Here is a 14,643-nt window from a genome sequence, read left to right as displayed (position 1 = left end):
AAAACAATTAGTGGCGGCTTGAGAGTGAAGGAAAGGGAAAAGAACAATACAGGTAAAACAAAAGCTGGAGGAGATGAGGGTGAGCTGTTGGGGGTGGGGTGGGGAGGGAGAGTGCAAGGGCTGATGGGCTCCAAATGCTGAAAGAAGTCAATATACAAAGAAGCCAAGCTCTTCTAATGCTTGCAGCTCCTGTGACTGGACACCAGAAGCCCAGGCTTCTGCTCCCTAGGGAACTGGGTTAAGGACCAGAACACGAAAAAGCTAAGAATGACTTCAGAGCCCCACTCCCTGCAATACCTACTTGTTAGGAACTGAAACGTCTTTGGTAGGGAACATGGTGTTTCATAAGTATAAATAAACAACTTGAAGTCCAAATGCTGTATTAAAGACAAACTAATTTATACTCATGTATAATTGACCTCTCACAAGAATGAGTAGTTAATAGCAGAACCTTCCCAAGTAAATAAAGAGTGTTGAGCATTTAAGGTTTGGAGAGGGCTTCCTATCTGGGAAACAAAAGAATGCAGGTAGAGGGGGCTTTGAAAGATAACTATAAATTTAGTAACTTTGCCAAAGTAGAACTAGGACAACCAGAAGCCTTATATTTATTTGTTTACTTGTATATTTCAGCTTAGGAGCCAATGAAAATAAAGTATGCTTTTCTTTATAAAGGCAAGAAAAAAAAAAAAAAAACCCAACAATCTAATTCCAGAGAATTTGTCAACTAAGGTATCATACACATTTATACAAATAAATATATTGACTTTTCTTTATGTTTTTTAGTTCTATATGGCTCTTTTATGATTTTTTTAAAGTTTTTATTTATTTATTCATGAGAGACATAGAGAGGCAGAAACACGGGCAGAGGGAGAAGCAGGCTCCTTGTGGGGAGCCTGATGTGGGACTTGATCCCAGGACCCCAGGAATCATGCCCTGAGCCAAAGGCGGATGCTCAACCACTGAGCCACCCTGTTTTTTTCAAATTTTTAACATGATACAGAATCCTGCCATATCATGTGTCCTCAACTTGTGGGCAATCTCGTCCTTGTCAAAAATTAGTTCTGGGGGTAGTGTAAAAAAAATATATTAAATAATGGTTTGTAGCCTGCCAAAAGGACACAGTTCATGAACAAATATACAGTGTATCTGCAGTATTACAATTTATCTAAAAAAACACTCCTGGAGGGAGAGTAATAATGAAAAAAAAAAAAAGGTTGGGAAACGTTTTTCTATGAGCTCCATTATGTTCTCCCTAGAGAACTTCAAGCTCAGCTACTTCATATAGTCATTACAGCAAGTTAACAATAAATTTTTGTAGAAAAAAGAAAGGCATTTCAAGCCTTCGGGCAGTTTTCTGGCTTAGCCAAAATAACTCCTTTTTGCTCTACTTTCCCACTCTTCTCCACTAGGAGAACAGCTCTGGTTCTTCTGAGCTCTTAGAAGAGTTCCTCAAACATATAGTTCTGGATTCCTTTGACTCAAAATACTTCAGTTACTTCTCTAAGTAGTAAGGCATCTTTCTTAACATTGATTTCTGAATTTTGCCATTGCCCCCTTTTCTTAGTCCTAGTCATTCTCTGAACTCATATTATCATTTATCTACCAGCTGCCATCCACAATTAGATCCATCAGACCATAGTACCATATTTTAAATATTTTTTTAATTTTATTTATTTATTCATGAGAGACACAGAGAGAGAGAGAGGCAGAGACACAGGCAGAGGGAGAAGCAGGCTCCATGCAGGGAGCCCGACCTGGGACTCGATCCCGGGTCTCTAGGATCACACCTTAGGCTGCAGGCGGCGCTAAACCACTGAGCCACCAGGGCTGCCCCCATATTTTAAATATTTTAGGATGCCCATCCAACATCAGAAAATGATCCTAAATTCACTCCCAGAATTTGTGACAATGTTACACTTCGAAGCAGTTAGCCCAGATTCTTTGTTTTCATGTCTGATATTGGACAAGAGTTCAGTCATTCCCTACTTTTAATAATTAGTAAACTTTAAATATATTCCTGCCAAACTATCTAAGAAACCTCTGAGATTATCTTCTTGTCTTTCTGTTCAGCCTGGGGTATAAATGGGAGTATACCGAGGTACTGGATATTTGATACCACACCAGTTCCTCTCCTCTCTTGCCAATCTTACCTCACAATCTCTTTCCTATTTCTATACTCCAGGAACACCAATATTTAGCAGGCCTCAGTCATATACTATTATAATCATGCTTCATTTATGTTACCTCTTCCATTTTTTCCACCTCTCTACTTGTGTGAAACTGTCCACATCTTTTCCCTGTGCTGATTCTCTCATGAAGGTCACTTCCAGTTGCAGACTCCACACCGGGTCATGGTGAGTCCTATTTCCAACCACAGTGGTTTGAAATCCTCCTTGCTCATTGCCTCAACCTTCTCTCTAAGACAGGTATTCCTTTCCCTCAGGTAAATCCTATTCCTAATTAAAGAAATTCATCTGGACCATTGAAAATACCAAACTACTCAAATACTGTTGGTGTGTTCAATACTTTTGCAAACTTAATGAGATTCTTATACCACAGGAGCCATTTATTATGAAACATAGCTATCTTACCTAGTACTAAAGGGCCAAGGCTTTAAGAAATATGGCCTTCCAGGGGCATCTGGGTGACTCCATCGGTTAAGCAACCAACTTTTGATTTTGGCTCAGGTCATGATCTCAGGGTTGTGAGACTGAGCCCCAGGTCAGGCTCTGCAGAGTCTGAGATTCTCTCTACCTCTCCCTCTGTGCCCCACTCTCCTTCCCTTAAAAAAAAAAAAAATGCCTTCCAGTAAATGTAATACCAGTTAAATTGGTGGAGATGGCTGGGACAAACAAGTCTCAAAGAGGAAGGTGTCACTAATAATCATGTAACAGAGACAATTTAGGCATCTCTCCTAATGGCTATAAGGCTCTCACTCAGAATATCTGACTCAACTTTCATTCAGAAATGAGAAACCATTTGTATTTTATACAAAGCAAGAAATATAAAGAAACAGAAAAATTCCCTTGTCCTCAAAGAATGTACAGACTTTTGTAGGATATTATTTGGGCAAATAACTTTAAAAGTTAAAAAAAAAAAAAAACATTATTTTAGGGGCACTCAGTGGTTGAGCATCTGCCTTTGGCTCAGGGCATGATCCTGGGGTCCTGGGATCAAGTCCTGAATAGGGCTCTCCGCAGGGAGCCTGCTTCTCCATCTGCCTGTGTCTCTGCCTCTCTGTCTCTCATGAATAAATAAATAAAATCTTTTAAAAATTTTTTTTAATTATTAGGAGTATATGTATATGGTGTCCGAATTACAAGTGAACTGAGAAAGGATTTAAAATGGAAGGTATGAGGTGCAGGAAGGGGGCACCATTTGGGTTAGGCCTTGAAGGACATGCAGAATTTTGGCTAGTGGAGATCTGGTCAAGGGTGAGGTATGTGGTGGGAAGATAGTGGGATTGTCATGATGCCTTGAGTGATAAGCAAGGCTGAGAAATCAGGAGAAGCAGAAAACAGGAAAGTGTGTTTGCCAAAAATTAAATTCCACCTCGCTGAAATATGGCTAGTGAAGTTCTAAAAAAAAAAAAAAAAAAAAAAAAAAAATATGCAGAGTGGAGCAAATGAAAAACTACATAAGGTGAGTAAATGTTTGTAAGTCAGGACTACAAAAAAAAGGATGTGATTCAAAAGTTAAAGATGCTAGAGGCCAGATTAAATCAGATCTCTGTCTAGCCATATGAAAAATGAATCAGTGATAGCAGTGACTAATATCATTATATGGATGTAAAATATAGATGCAGCAAAATACAGCTGAAATTTCCATCAATGCTGGGATACAGATGTGCTAATCCCTACCACTTAACTGAACACCTAGTAGGTGGTAGGAAGCTATCCTTTATACGGCTACATTTAGTCTGCATAATACTCCAACTAAGTAGATTTTATTAACTCGAGTATACATGAGGAAATGGACTCGGGAAAGTTGCACAGCGTGAATTAGTTTATGCTCCTACTGGACAGTAAAACCAAAATTTGTTCTCAGCCCTTCCCATCTTGAGGCCATGCTCTTTCCCACAAGCCAATCTAACGTGATTTATATTTTAACAGTAACTGAGTGGGTTCAAGGATATTTCCATAATAATGTCACCCTCGTTGGTTGCAAATATGCTTTCATCAGTAATCTAGGGATAGAGATACAGCCAGCACTCCAGGGACTGAGTATAAAATCTTGAGAGTGTATTGCAGCCTATGAGACCATCACTGTCATGTGGATGAGAAGAGTTGACAAAAAAGAATAAGAATGTCCATTAGGTTAAGTTCTTTTTTTTTTTTTTAAGATTTTATTTATTTATTCCTGAGAGACACAGAGAGAGAGGCAGAGACACAGGCAGAGGGAGAAGCAGGCTCCATGCAGGGAGCCCGACGTGGGACTCGATCCCGGGTCTCCAGGATCACGCCCTGGGCCGAAGGCAGGTGCTAAGCCGCTGAGCCACCCAGGGATCCCTTAGGTTAAGTTCTTAATCTGTCCTTTTAGAGATCAGTGGCAAGAACACCGGTTTAGAAAATAGATGGTCCCGATTCCAAATGTGAATTCTGCTATATACTGGTTACATGGAAAACCCTGGACAGGTGATTTTACTTCTTCAACCTCAGCTTCTTCATACAGTCATTACAACAAGAATAAATTTTTGTAGAAAACAGAAAGGCAGATTTGGACATCAGAAAAGTACATCATTAAGGTTAAAGAGACTTGGCCTCATTCAGGCATTAAGTTAGCTGTCTTGTCTTGGGCAAGTCACAAACTCTGACCCTCTATTCTATAAAACATAGGTGGCACCATCTACTTTAAGCATTTGTTGTACGAATCTGAGTATAATGTATGTCAGGTACCTAGAGCGCTAGACTATATTATAGCAATGTACCTACCATATTAAATCATCAACACAATGCTTGGCAAAATATGTATAACTTTCCACCCCATCTGTTTTTTTTTGGTTTTTTTTGTTTTTTGTTTTTTACACTTGGGCTCTATTATAACGTTATTGGGGACTATAATTTAAAAACACTACAGACTACTGGAAAATCATAACAGCAGTTTGGTAAAAATTAGGCACCTTAGGCGTTTTAAGAATTGCTAACTTTGTATTGTTTTTAAAAGATAAAATTTACATAAGTGGAAAATTATTCATTCTTTTACACTCCCTCATACATTCTTTTCACTAAAAGCATTCCCTTGTAAAAGCATTCCATTAAACAAAGTACTTAGTCAATCTGAGAAATAAAAGATTAGTACCATTAACAAAGATTTGGATAATTGTATTACTAAGAAAATTGTTAAACATGCTTGCTATCTCTGATAACACTGTTGAATTGATAGGACCCATCTGTGGTCAATCCATTATGTGAACCATGAAAAATACCCATCCTTGCAAAGCTGGTCCCCAACTCTCCCCTCAAAAGCAAACACACAAAGCAGACAGTATTGAAATTAATCACTCCAAAGTAAAGAAAATCTGGGTCACACCGTAGGTCTTCCCCAATTAAGCAAGTCAGAAGAAATACAAGTATCACAGATTAGAGCTGTAGACCTCTGATGGGTTATCTCTATCCACACATCCATCACATGGCTTATGAATCTGAGCAAATCTGGGGAAGTTCAACTTACATTCTGGGTTTACACAAATCGTTAAAACATAAAGAAAACAATGCATACACATATAAAGCTCCTTGGTTCCGGAGACTTTGCAGTGTTTGGCCAAGCATGAGGGTAACCATCACTTTGCCACCTCTCCCATCTAGACAGCATCTCACTGACTTGTCCAGAAGAAGCTCATGGAAGCCTTACAAAACCACTCCATACCTGTCCGCAAAGGTGCCCGTTGGTTGGGGCTCCATTTCTTACATTGCAAGAAGCATGGGAGCAAAACAGGACTGTCATTCCCTGTATCTATTCCTCCCCCATAAAGCCGTCATAAATAGGGTCGCTCAGCCTGCCTTTGCCCAACGCTGGCACTCCACTCCCCCCCCAAAAAACGGACTGGTTCTTATTTTTTACTTTAAGGAGGATGGAAACTTGCAAGTGTTTCCCTAACGGGTTTGCTGAGTTTCCAGTGTCTAAAAAGAATTTGAAACCAAGTGAAGTGTGGTCTTCACACCCCGAAATAACCGTCCTGGGATGTGGGCTAGGTGCCTGGGCTTGTTCAGGGCCGGGTGGCGCGCGGGCTGTGGAAGGCGCGGCGAGGTGCTGCGCACCGGCGGGGGAGGGGGGGGGATGCTGGGGGGGTGCTGGGGGGATGCTGGGGGGGTGCTGGGGGGTTCTGGGGGCGCTGGGGGGATGCTGGGGGGGCGCTGGGGGATGCTGGAAGGGGATGCTGGGGGGGTGCTGGGGGGCCAGAAAGGAACCAGCGTCCCGGGAGCACGTCCGAGGGCTCCGGAGTCGCGCACTCCACCCCCGGCCACCTCGCTGCCGGGAACCGGCTGCAAAGGGAAGGCGCGGCGGCCTGCGTTTGGGCGGAGGGCGGCGGTCCCCTCCTCCACCGCCGGCCTGGACACCTGGCTCCCGGGCCCGCCCGCCCCGCCCGCCCCTCGCTCCCCCGGTCCCGCCGGGGGCAGGCGCCGCGCTCGCGCTCCCGTCGGGGGCCCTCCGGTTCCTCGCTCCCCGAAAGTGCTAACTTCAGGGGCCCGGGGGTACACGGGGAGAGCACCCCAGAAGGGACAGGCCGTGGGGGCGCGGGGGGCTCCAGGTAGGGGAGAAGGACGATCGCCCCGCGGTGGCCGCCTCTCCCCTCCTCCTCCTCGTCCTCCTGCTCCTCCTCGGCCCCCTCCTCCTCCCGGCCCCCCCACCCTCCGCCCCCCCAAGTCCGCAGGACCTGCGGCGGCCGCGCGGAGCTGGGCGCCAGCCTGGGGCGCCCCGCGGGGGTCCCCGAGCCCAGGCAGCGGGGGGCTCCGAGGGCGGGGGCGGGCGGGGGCGGGCGGGGCCGCGGCTCCCGCGCACCTAGCGGGCCGCCCTCGCCAGCATCCCTCGGCGGTCCCCGCCCTTACCTCCGGGCGCCGGGCTGCCGGCGGGGACGGCGCTGGGGAGCGGCGGGCGGTCTCCCGGGCCGGCTCGGCGGCGGGGTCGTCGGCGGGGCCGCCGCTCAGGGCGGGTGGCGCCCGAGCACTGCGGCCGCGGCCACGGCGGCGCCTCCCTCCTCGTCCTCCTCGCGGGCTCCGAGCCGGGACGCAGCTGCCGCCCGGCCCCGCAGAGCCCTCCTCCCGCCGCCAGCGCCGCCCCGCGCGCCGCCCGGCCCGCGGCAGCCAGCGCCGCCCAGCGCCCGGGCCCGGGGTCGCCGCCGCCGCCGCCGCCGCCGCCGCCGCCCGGCCCGGCCCCGCTGTGACGCAGGCCGCCGCCCGGGAACGTCCTCCCTGCGGGGACCACCCCGCGCCCCCCCCCGCGCTCCCCGCCGGCCCCGGGGACCACCCCGCGCCCCCCCCCCCGCGCTCCCCGCCGGCCCCGGCCCCATCACATCATCCCCAGCCGGCGGGAACCCGGGGGGGGGGGGGGCAGCGCCACCTAAAATAGCCCTTCTGGCACCTCCCCTGCAGGACCCGGGTCAGGAGAGGTGACCCCCCCGCGCCCTCGGGAGAACAGCAGGACCCCCAGGAGCCCCAGAATGGGGCGCGGGGTGGGGGGCGCACTGCGGGAGACGGGGAGAAAGGCTCAAACCAGTCTCCCTGGACACCTGAGGCTCCTCTCCGGCCCCCCCCAGGTCCCGGACACCGGTGGCTGGGCCCCCTCTTCTCTCAGCAGCAGGTCCCAGAGACCCTGGGAGGAGCGGGCGCCCGCCTGCAGCCGTGTTCGCAGTTGCACCGAGGCCAGGACCGCGCTCATCACAACCACCTGTTGTCAAGAGCTTGGGGGGCGGGGGGGGAGGGCGGGGAGCTCCCTCGCGGGACGTGAACCAAGCGTGTTTTTCTCCTCCGTAGTCTCCGACCCAATTTCAGGTTGAGGAAGCAAACTGTCTTCTTGAAAGCTGACAGCTCTGTGTGGGGAAGGTCTTCTGCCCCGTGAAGAACGTGCAGACACGACTACAAGCTGTATAACGTCGGCTGGGATGCTTAGCGGTGCTGGCGATGCTAAGAGAACCCCCAGTCCACCTAGCACCCTGTCCTGGCCGTCGGGAAAAGGCTGCTGTACCCTAATCGTGTCTCACCAGGTGATTTGTTCTCGCACGGCAAAAGCCTTCAGAAAGCAGGCACCTCCTCTAACCCCATTTCTAGTTCCAAGTCGAAATGAAAAGAAAATGTGCCCAGAAGTTGTCCTCTTAAGCTTTTAACTGCTTTTCCCCTGCTTGTGCAGGGCCCACTACGACCCTTGTTTCAAGCCGAGTACGATTGTGCAAGTCAACCTTAAACCCCCTTAGGCTTCAGGAGAGAGGACTCTTAACACCGGCCTTGATGAACCTAGAGCCACACGGAAATCTAGGGTGGGGCCTTTCTCCCTAGAGCGCAGGTGGAAAATTCCTGAAGAGTTCGTGGGGGAAAGCAGAGGCTGGCCTCAGCAATTTGCTAAAATCCTGAGCACCTTGCAAGCTACCAGATGCTATCTAAGGTAGAGCCAGCTCTCAAATACCTTACCTGGATTAAAATGCTCAAAGAAGCACGAGCCTCCCATCGAGGGCTTTGTTCTGCGGGTGCTTTCTGAGCATCTCTATCCTTCTGTACCATTGTCACCCTGACCTCAAGCTTTCAAGCTTACACATCCCCGAAATGCTCTTTTATTACTCACTGGCAAGGAACTATTATTCCATGCTAGACTTTGGACTCAGGTGAGCCAAGAATAAATCCCTACTCTTCCTGTGTAAATGTAAGGGAGTTACTGCTAATTTTATTTTATTTTTCCATCATCAGCAATATAAGGATAGTACTCTAGGGGGCTGTGCGAATTAGATAACATGCTTAAAGCAGCAAGAATAGTACCAAGCGCTTTATGCGTACGCAATAGGTGGTAACTGTTATGTACTTACTATACTCTTCATAGACCTAAAAACAAAAGGACCAGGAATGGTAACAAGGTTTGGAAATGGGATATGAACCCTGAAAATTGAGTCTCCTGCCTCCCCCAGATGCTTGATTACAATACGTCTGTCTACTCTTTACCTGTTTTTTACTAGGGCGTATTGGGTAGGGTTACATGTAGTCATGTGATTCACATGCACTCTAAAGTCTGAGAGGCACTGTGTTGTACTGCTTGGGTCACCTTTTCTTATTTTAGAGTGTGTAACCTCTAATTCTCGTCACCTCACCCCAGGCAACCTAACTTAACATCCACACTTACCAAGCCCTCAGAATAGCACCAGGTGAATCCACAATCAATCAGCCAACTCCTGTGAGTGCTGGACTCTGAGGGTCTCAAAGAAGCACAGTAGACACCCTGACCTGTGGGGGAATATGCAGCAGTACACCCAGTGGATGGCTGAGTCTGTAGATTGTACCAAACCCTATATATGATATGTTTTTCTCTGTACATACATACCTATAATAAAGTTTTATTTATAAATTAGGCACAGAGAAATCAGCAATAATAGAACAATTATAACAACATACTATAATAAAGTTATGTAAGTATGGTCTCTTTCTATCAAAGGATCATATTGTATTGTACCCCCCCCCCTTTTTTTTTTGCAATGATGTGAGGTGATAAAACACCTACATGATGAGATAAAGTGAGGTGAATGATGTAGGCTTTGTGATGTAATGTTAGGCTACTATTAACCTCTTGACAGTTTGTCACAAGAAGGATCATCTCCTTCTGGACCACCGTTGACTATGGGTATCTGAAACCATGGAAAGCAAAACCTACTGGATAAGGCTTATTCCCTGACCTCAAGATGTTCACAGAGCTTGAGAGAGGGAATCTGGCAGCCCATGAATCAAGATAAACCATTTTGAACTAAATGTGATTGCATTTCAGAGAAAGGAGAGGGCGTGGTAGCCCAGGTGAACCATGTATACAGAGCCACCATCTTCACCTTTCACTCCCCCAATTCTTCAGACCAAAATTTGACATTCTCAATGGGCTTTCAGGGTGAGTTCCCACACCCAGACTCCACATGGCTACAAGTTAACCATGTACTCCTTGGCCATAGGGAGCTGAAGTAGATCTTTCTGGGCAGTGTAGGGCCAAAGTAAGGGATTTGGAATGATACAGATCTGGGCTCAAATCCTCGGTGTAGGCCTTACTATCTATGATACCCCGAGCTTCTTAATCTTTGAACCCCAGTTTCTCCATCTGTCTATTAGAATCAGTACCTACTTTTTTTTTTAAGGTTCTAGTGAGACTTAGAAAGAATATCTGCAACCCCTATGGTGGGGTGTATGGAAATGGTAATTATATTTTTCTGTTAGCTTCAAGAAAACGTAGGCTGGGCCATAGCATTCCTTAAAGGCATATTTCAAAAATCGATTTCTCTCTGAAGCTTCTGTAGGCTCCAGACAAGCGCTCTCCTTCCTTGTGCTCCCATGGCACGTACCATGATGTGCTGCCATTTATCTCTTTACATTTTTGTTTCACTACTATATCTTTATTCATCTCTATGTCAACACCTGGCCCACAGCCTGGTATTAAATGTTGAAAGCATGAGTTTTTTACAGTTTCAGTTTTTTGTACTGTATTTTGGTATACAGTAATTTGTATTTGACTTCAGGCTTCAGAATGTGAACCCTTTAACTCATAGGGTTTCTATTGACAATAGATATTATGTATATGTATCTGCTTAAGCCTTGATTTTTTTCAGTGCTGGTCTTGTTCTTGACAACCTGCTGGGCATATTTTGTCTTATATTTGATGTCAGTTGATCCTGCCTAGTAATAGTGAAAGTAAAATCTAAATTCTAAACCAAAACCACCAGCAGGGTTTAACTCCGCGCTCTCTACCCACCCTGTGCGCATCTGCTCCCCAGATCCTTTCTGAGCTTTTCTGGAAGGGTCCTGAACCAACAGAAAGCATGATTGTTTTAGGTTTCAGCTCTTAACTCTGTTGCAACCATTAGCACTTTCAGAATTAATAGCTGCCAGTTAAAATCCACCTTTAGCAACAGTTTGGAAATCCTTGACTCTATGCCATTAAAAATGCTAAGACAGGGAGAATAAAACCACCCCTAGAAACTATCATGTGAACAGGAAGTTGCCCAAGAGGTAATGTGGTCAAATGTGGTCTTGACCCTAAAATGGCAGTTGAATTTGTGCCAGAGAAGCTGGTGGTGCTGAGGGCCTAAAAATAGGATACGACAAAACTTTGGGCCAAATGCTTATAAAATCAGTCTTATTGCCACCCCCAGCTCCTGCCCACCGTCAATACACATAGACGCAAAAGATTGAGGTGATCAGTTCCACTAATTTGTGATATGCTTTGGAAATTATAATAATGGGCACCTTGGTGGCTCAGTCAGTTGAGTGTCAGACTCTTGATTTCAACTCAGGTCACGATCCCAGGATCATGAGATCAAGCCCTGTGGAGGGATCCATGCTCAGCCAAGAGTCTGCTCAAGATTCTCTCTCTCTCCCTCAGCCCCTCCCCTTGCCTCGTTCTAAAAATAAATTAATTAATTTAAAAAAATAATAAATGAGGAACACTGGGTGGCTCAGTGGTTGAGGCTCTGCCTTAGGCTCAGGGCATGATCCCCAGGTCCTGAGATCCTTTCCTGCATTGGGCTCCCCACAGGGAGCCTGTTTCTCCCTCTGCCTGTGTCTCTGCCTCTCTCTCTGTCTCTCATGAATAAAAAATAAAATCTTAAAAAAACAATATTAACAAATAAGCACTTACTAGGTACATACTGTGTGCTAGGTACTACCTTCATATGCATTGTCTGATTTATTTACCCTAGCTATCCAGGCAGTTATTTCCTCCTATTGACAGAGGAGAAAACTCAGACATAATAAGTCACTAATCAGAGGTCATATGACCACTGAGTAGAAGAAGAAAGATTTGGACCCCTAATTTCAGAGTTCTGCTTAACCACTACTCATTCATATGAAAAAAATGAATATTTTAAAATTGAATCCATCAAGTATATTCGATATATTCAATAAGGTACTTTTTCAGTGGTTTTTGAAATGGCATTAGTTTGTGCTTTTCCCAAAAGCGTACTCACATCCCAAATGTGTCTTCATGGGGCACTTTTACAGCTTACTCTTTAGCTTACTCTTTAGCTGAAAAGCATTTTATGACTGAAAACAAACTTTTTAATGAAAGATCATAAAGTGTCTGTGGCTCTGAGGTTGGGCAATATGAAATATACCAGGCAGAGAAACTCCTTCTTAGAATTATTATTCATATGGGCCAATGATAATAAGAAACTCTTGCATGGTACATATAAACTTAAAGTTAAAAAAATGAGTTTGAAAATACTATTACTAAATAGTATATGTAGTATTTAGTATTTTCCTGCTACTATTTATTAAGCATGTGTAACCACTGCTCTAAGAACTTTTACATTTATTTCATTAATTAAATCTGTAAATGACTAGCTGTATCCACACACTGAATTATTCTAAAGGTAATAAAACATTCTTTAGGGGCTTAGAACTTCCTTATTTATTAAAACAAAACATACCTCCTAATGAAGGTAACTCAATTTTTCCAATGCTCAACATTTTCCAGTCTTTTAACACCCTATCTTATTATGCATATAGAATGTACTAGAACATCTCAGGTCACAGTTGAACATTGACTTGCTTCGAATTTCAGTGACATCAGCCCTGACAAAGCACCTAACTTCAAGCCTAAAGAATTGCTTCTTCCCTTTGACTAAGGAGCTGCTTTCTCTCTGAGGCATGAATATCGATGGCTCAAGATACCTTACCAGGGTAATGAAATCGAAGATGCTCTTGTTACATAAACATGACTCTCTTTGGAAAACTACCACGGGAGCGCCTGGGTGGCTCAGCCAGTTAAGTGTCTGACTCTTGATTTCAGCTCAGGTCATGATCTCCGGGTTGTGAGATTGAGCCCTATGTCCAGCTCCACGCTCAGCACAGAGTCTGCTTGAGATTCTCTCTCCTTCCTCTGTTTCCCCTTGCTCATGCTCACTCACTTGTGTTCTCTCAAATAAATAAACAAACAAACAAGCAAATAAATAAAACCTTTAAAATAAGAAAACTGTCACGGAAGGTGCTTTGTGAACTTAGAAAATGCTTTAACCACGCCCAGACAATCTCTTCTTAAAGCTACCACCCATACTGATACATGATGTAGTTTCTTGAGTTCATTTATTAACTTCCTGAATTTACTCATGTTGTTTACCTCTCTGGGAAAATAAAAGAAAACAAAACAAAAACAAAAACAAAAAACCAAGAAAGCCTGGTTTTCCTTTTCAGTGGTCATTAATGGTCACATTTTTTTGCTATTAGTGAAAAGAGCATTGCTTGGGATTAATGAGACCTGGATTCCAGGTGTGGCTCTGCCATTGACTAACTTGGGGACTTGGGACAAGTTTCCTAATATCCTTGTATCCTCAGCCTCCTTATTTGCCTGAAGGGGTTGGAATAGGTGGTTTCTTAGGACTTATTCAGTGCTAAAACTTTTCAGAATGATCTTAAAATGATACATACGTATCCTCCCTAGATTTCAGTCAGTAATGGGTATAATCACCAACATTTGATCAAGGAAGAGGGAAGGCACCCATTGCTGCTATCCGTAGGAAATCTGCCTGGAGCACGGCAGACCCATCAGGCAATATCTTCTCAAAGCACCTCTGTCCTTCACTATCCATGGCCAGTGAGCTAGGGCCATTCCTCCGCTAACGCATTTCCAAGAGCTTTCCTTAGAACTCTCCCCTTCAGGCATCCTGAGAAATAGGGGTCTGTGGTCAAATTCCCTGGTAGCATACTCTATCGCTTTTGGAGATTCATGATAATATGCTTAGGAGTCTGAGAAGTCCTGAGTTAAAAATACTTTGCTGACCCTAGTATTTCCCAAACTTTATTGAACAATGGAACTGTTTCCTTTGTCACAACTACCAACATTCCAGGAAGAACAAAATCTCTCAGAATAGAACACTTGAACTATTAGAGTTAAAGACTGCAGAACCTTAATATGTATGACCTTTCTTTTTCCTTTGGAAAGAGCAGGAAATTATCAGCCCTATTAATTTGTTTAATTAATGCCTACCAAGCTAAGCCCTCTTGGTAGATGTGTTTTGTAGCTACTTTCCTTACAAACATCAGCCGTAAATAGTGCTTGTCATCTTTAATAGACAAAGAGCACCCATTCTCAGGAATAGTGGGGCCTTATTCCTTTACACTGAGGAGTATTTCCTTGCCTTTACTAATAAGACATCCTTTTTAGAAACTTGAAACTAGTATAAGACAAACACATTCTAAGTACTTAAAGGGCTGGTGTATAATAGTTTATTTATTAAAGATTTGGAGGACAGTTCTCCGTGGGTCTCTGGTATTTCTTCACATTTTGTGAGTAAGGCATTGACTGCCCTTTCTTCCAGAGTAAAATTCAAGGATACTTGTAGAGTGAACAGCCTTTGAAGTTCAAGAAACTGTCTTCTTCTGGAGCAAAAGGCAAGCCAACCTACTGTCCAGTATAATAAAGATAATGTTCGTCTTCAGAGCACGAAGCAGGCATACTTACACTCATTAAAAAAAT

The 14,643-nt window shown here is 45.0% G+C and overlaps 1 protein-coding gene and 1 long non-coding RNA gene across 4 annotated transcripts in view; one reads left to right on the top strand and one right to left on the bottom strand.

Annotated features, from left to right (window-relative positions):
- Positions 1-7,186, bottom strand: part of LRRC8C (leucine rich repeat containing 8 VRAC subunit C) — an 84,445-nt gene extending 77,259 nt beyond the window's left edge. Inside the window, exon 1 of the mRNA XM_077905342.1 lies at positions 7,047-7,186. The gene's annotated coding sequence lies outside the window, so the exon portion shown is untranslated. The remainder of the gene's footprint in view (positions 1-7,046) is intronic.
- Positions 7,187-7,923: 737 nt separating this feature from the next.
- Positions 7,924-13,121, top strand: LOC144318035 (uncharacterized). 3 transcript variants are annotated; one of them, XR_013383897.1, is made up of 3 exons: positions 7,924-8,200; positions 12,733-12,851; positions 12,961-13,121. It is a non-coding gene; the product is annotated as an uncharacterized LOC144318035 (long non-coding RNA). The 3 variants fall into 3 exon arrangements; XR_013383896.1 differs by lacking the exon at positions 7,924-8,200 and adding an exon at positions 9,673-10,071; XR_013383895.1 differs by lacking the exons at positions 7,924-8,200; positions 12,961-13,121 and adding an exon at positions 8,836-10,071 and having other exon boundaries at positions 12,733-12,906.
- The last annotated feature ends 1,522 nt before the right edge of the window (positions 13,122-14,643 follow it).

The sequence above is a fragment of the Canis aureus genome, chromosome 8, assembly GCF_053574225.1.
Source record: "Canis aureus isolate CA01 chromosome 8, VMU_Caureus_v.1.0, whole genome shotgun sequence".
In the NCBI taxonomy this organism is placed as follows: domain Eukaryota; kingdom Metazoa; phylum Chordata; class Mammalia; order Carnivora; family Canidae; genus Canis; species Canis aureus.
The sequence above is the reverse complement of the archived record's forward strand: the minus strand, read 5'-3'. Positions and strand labels throughout refer to the sequence as shown.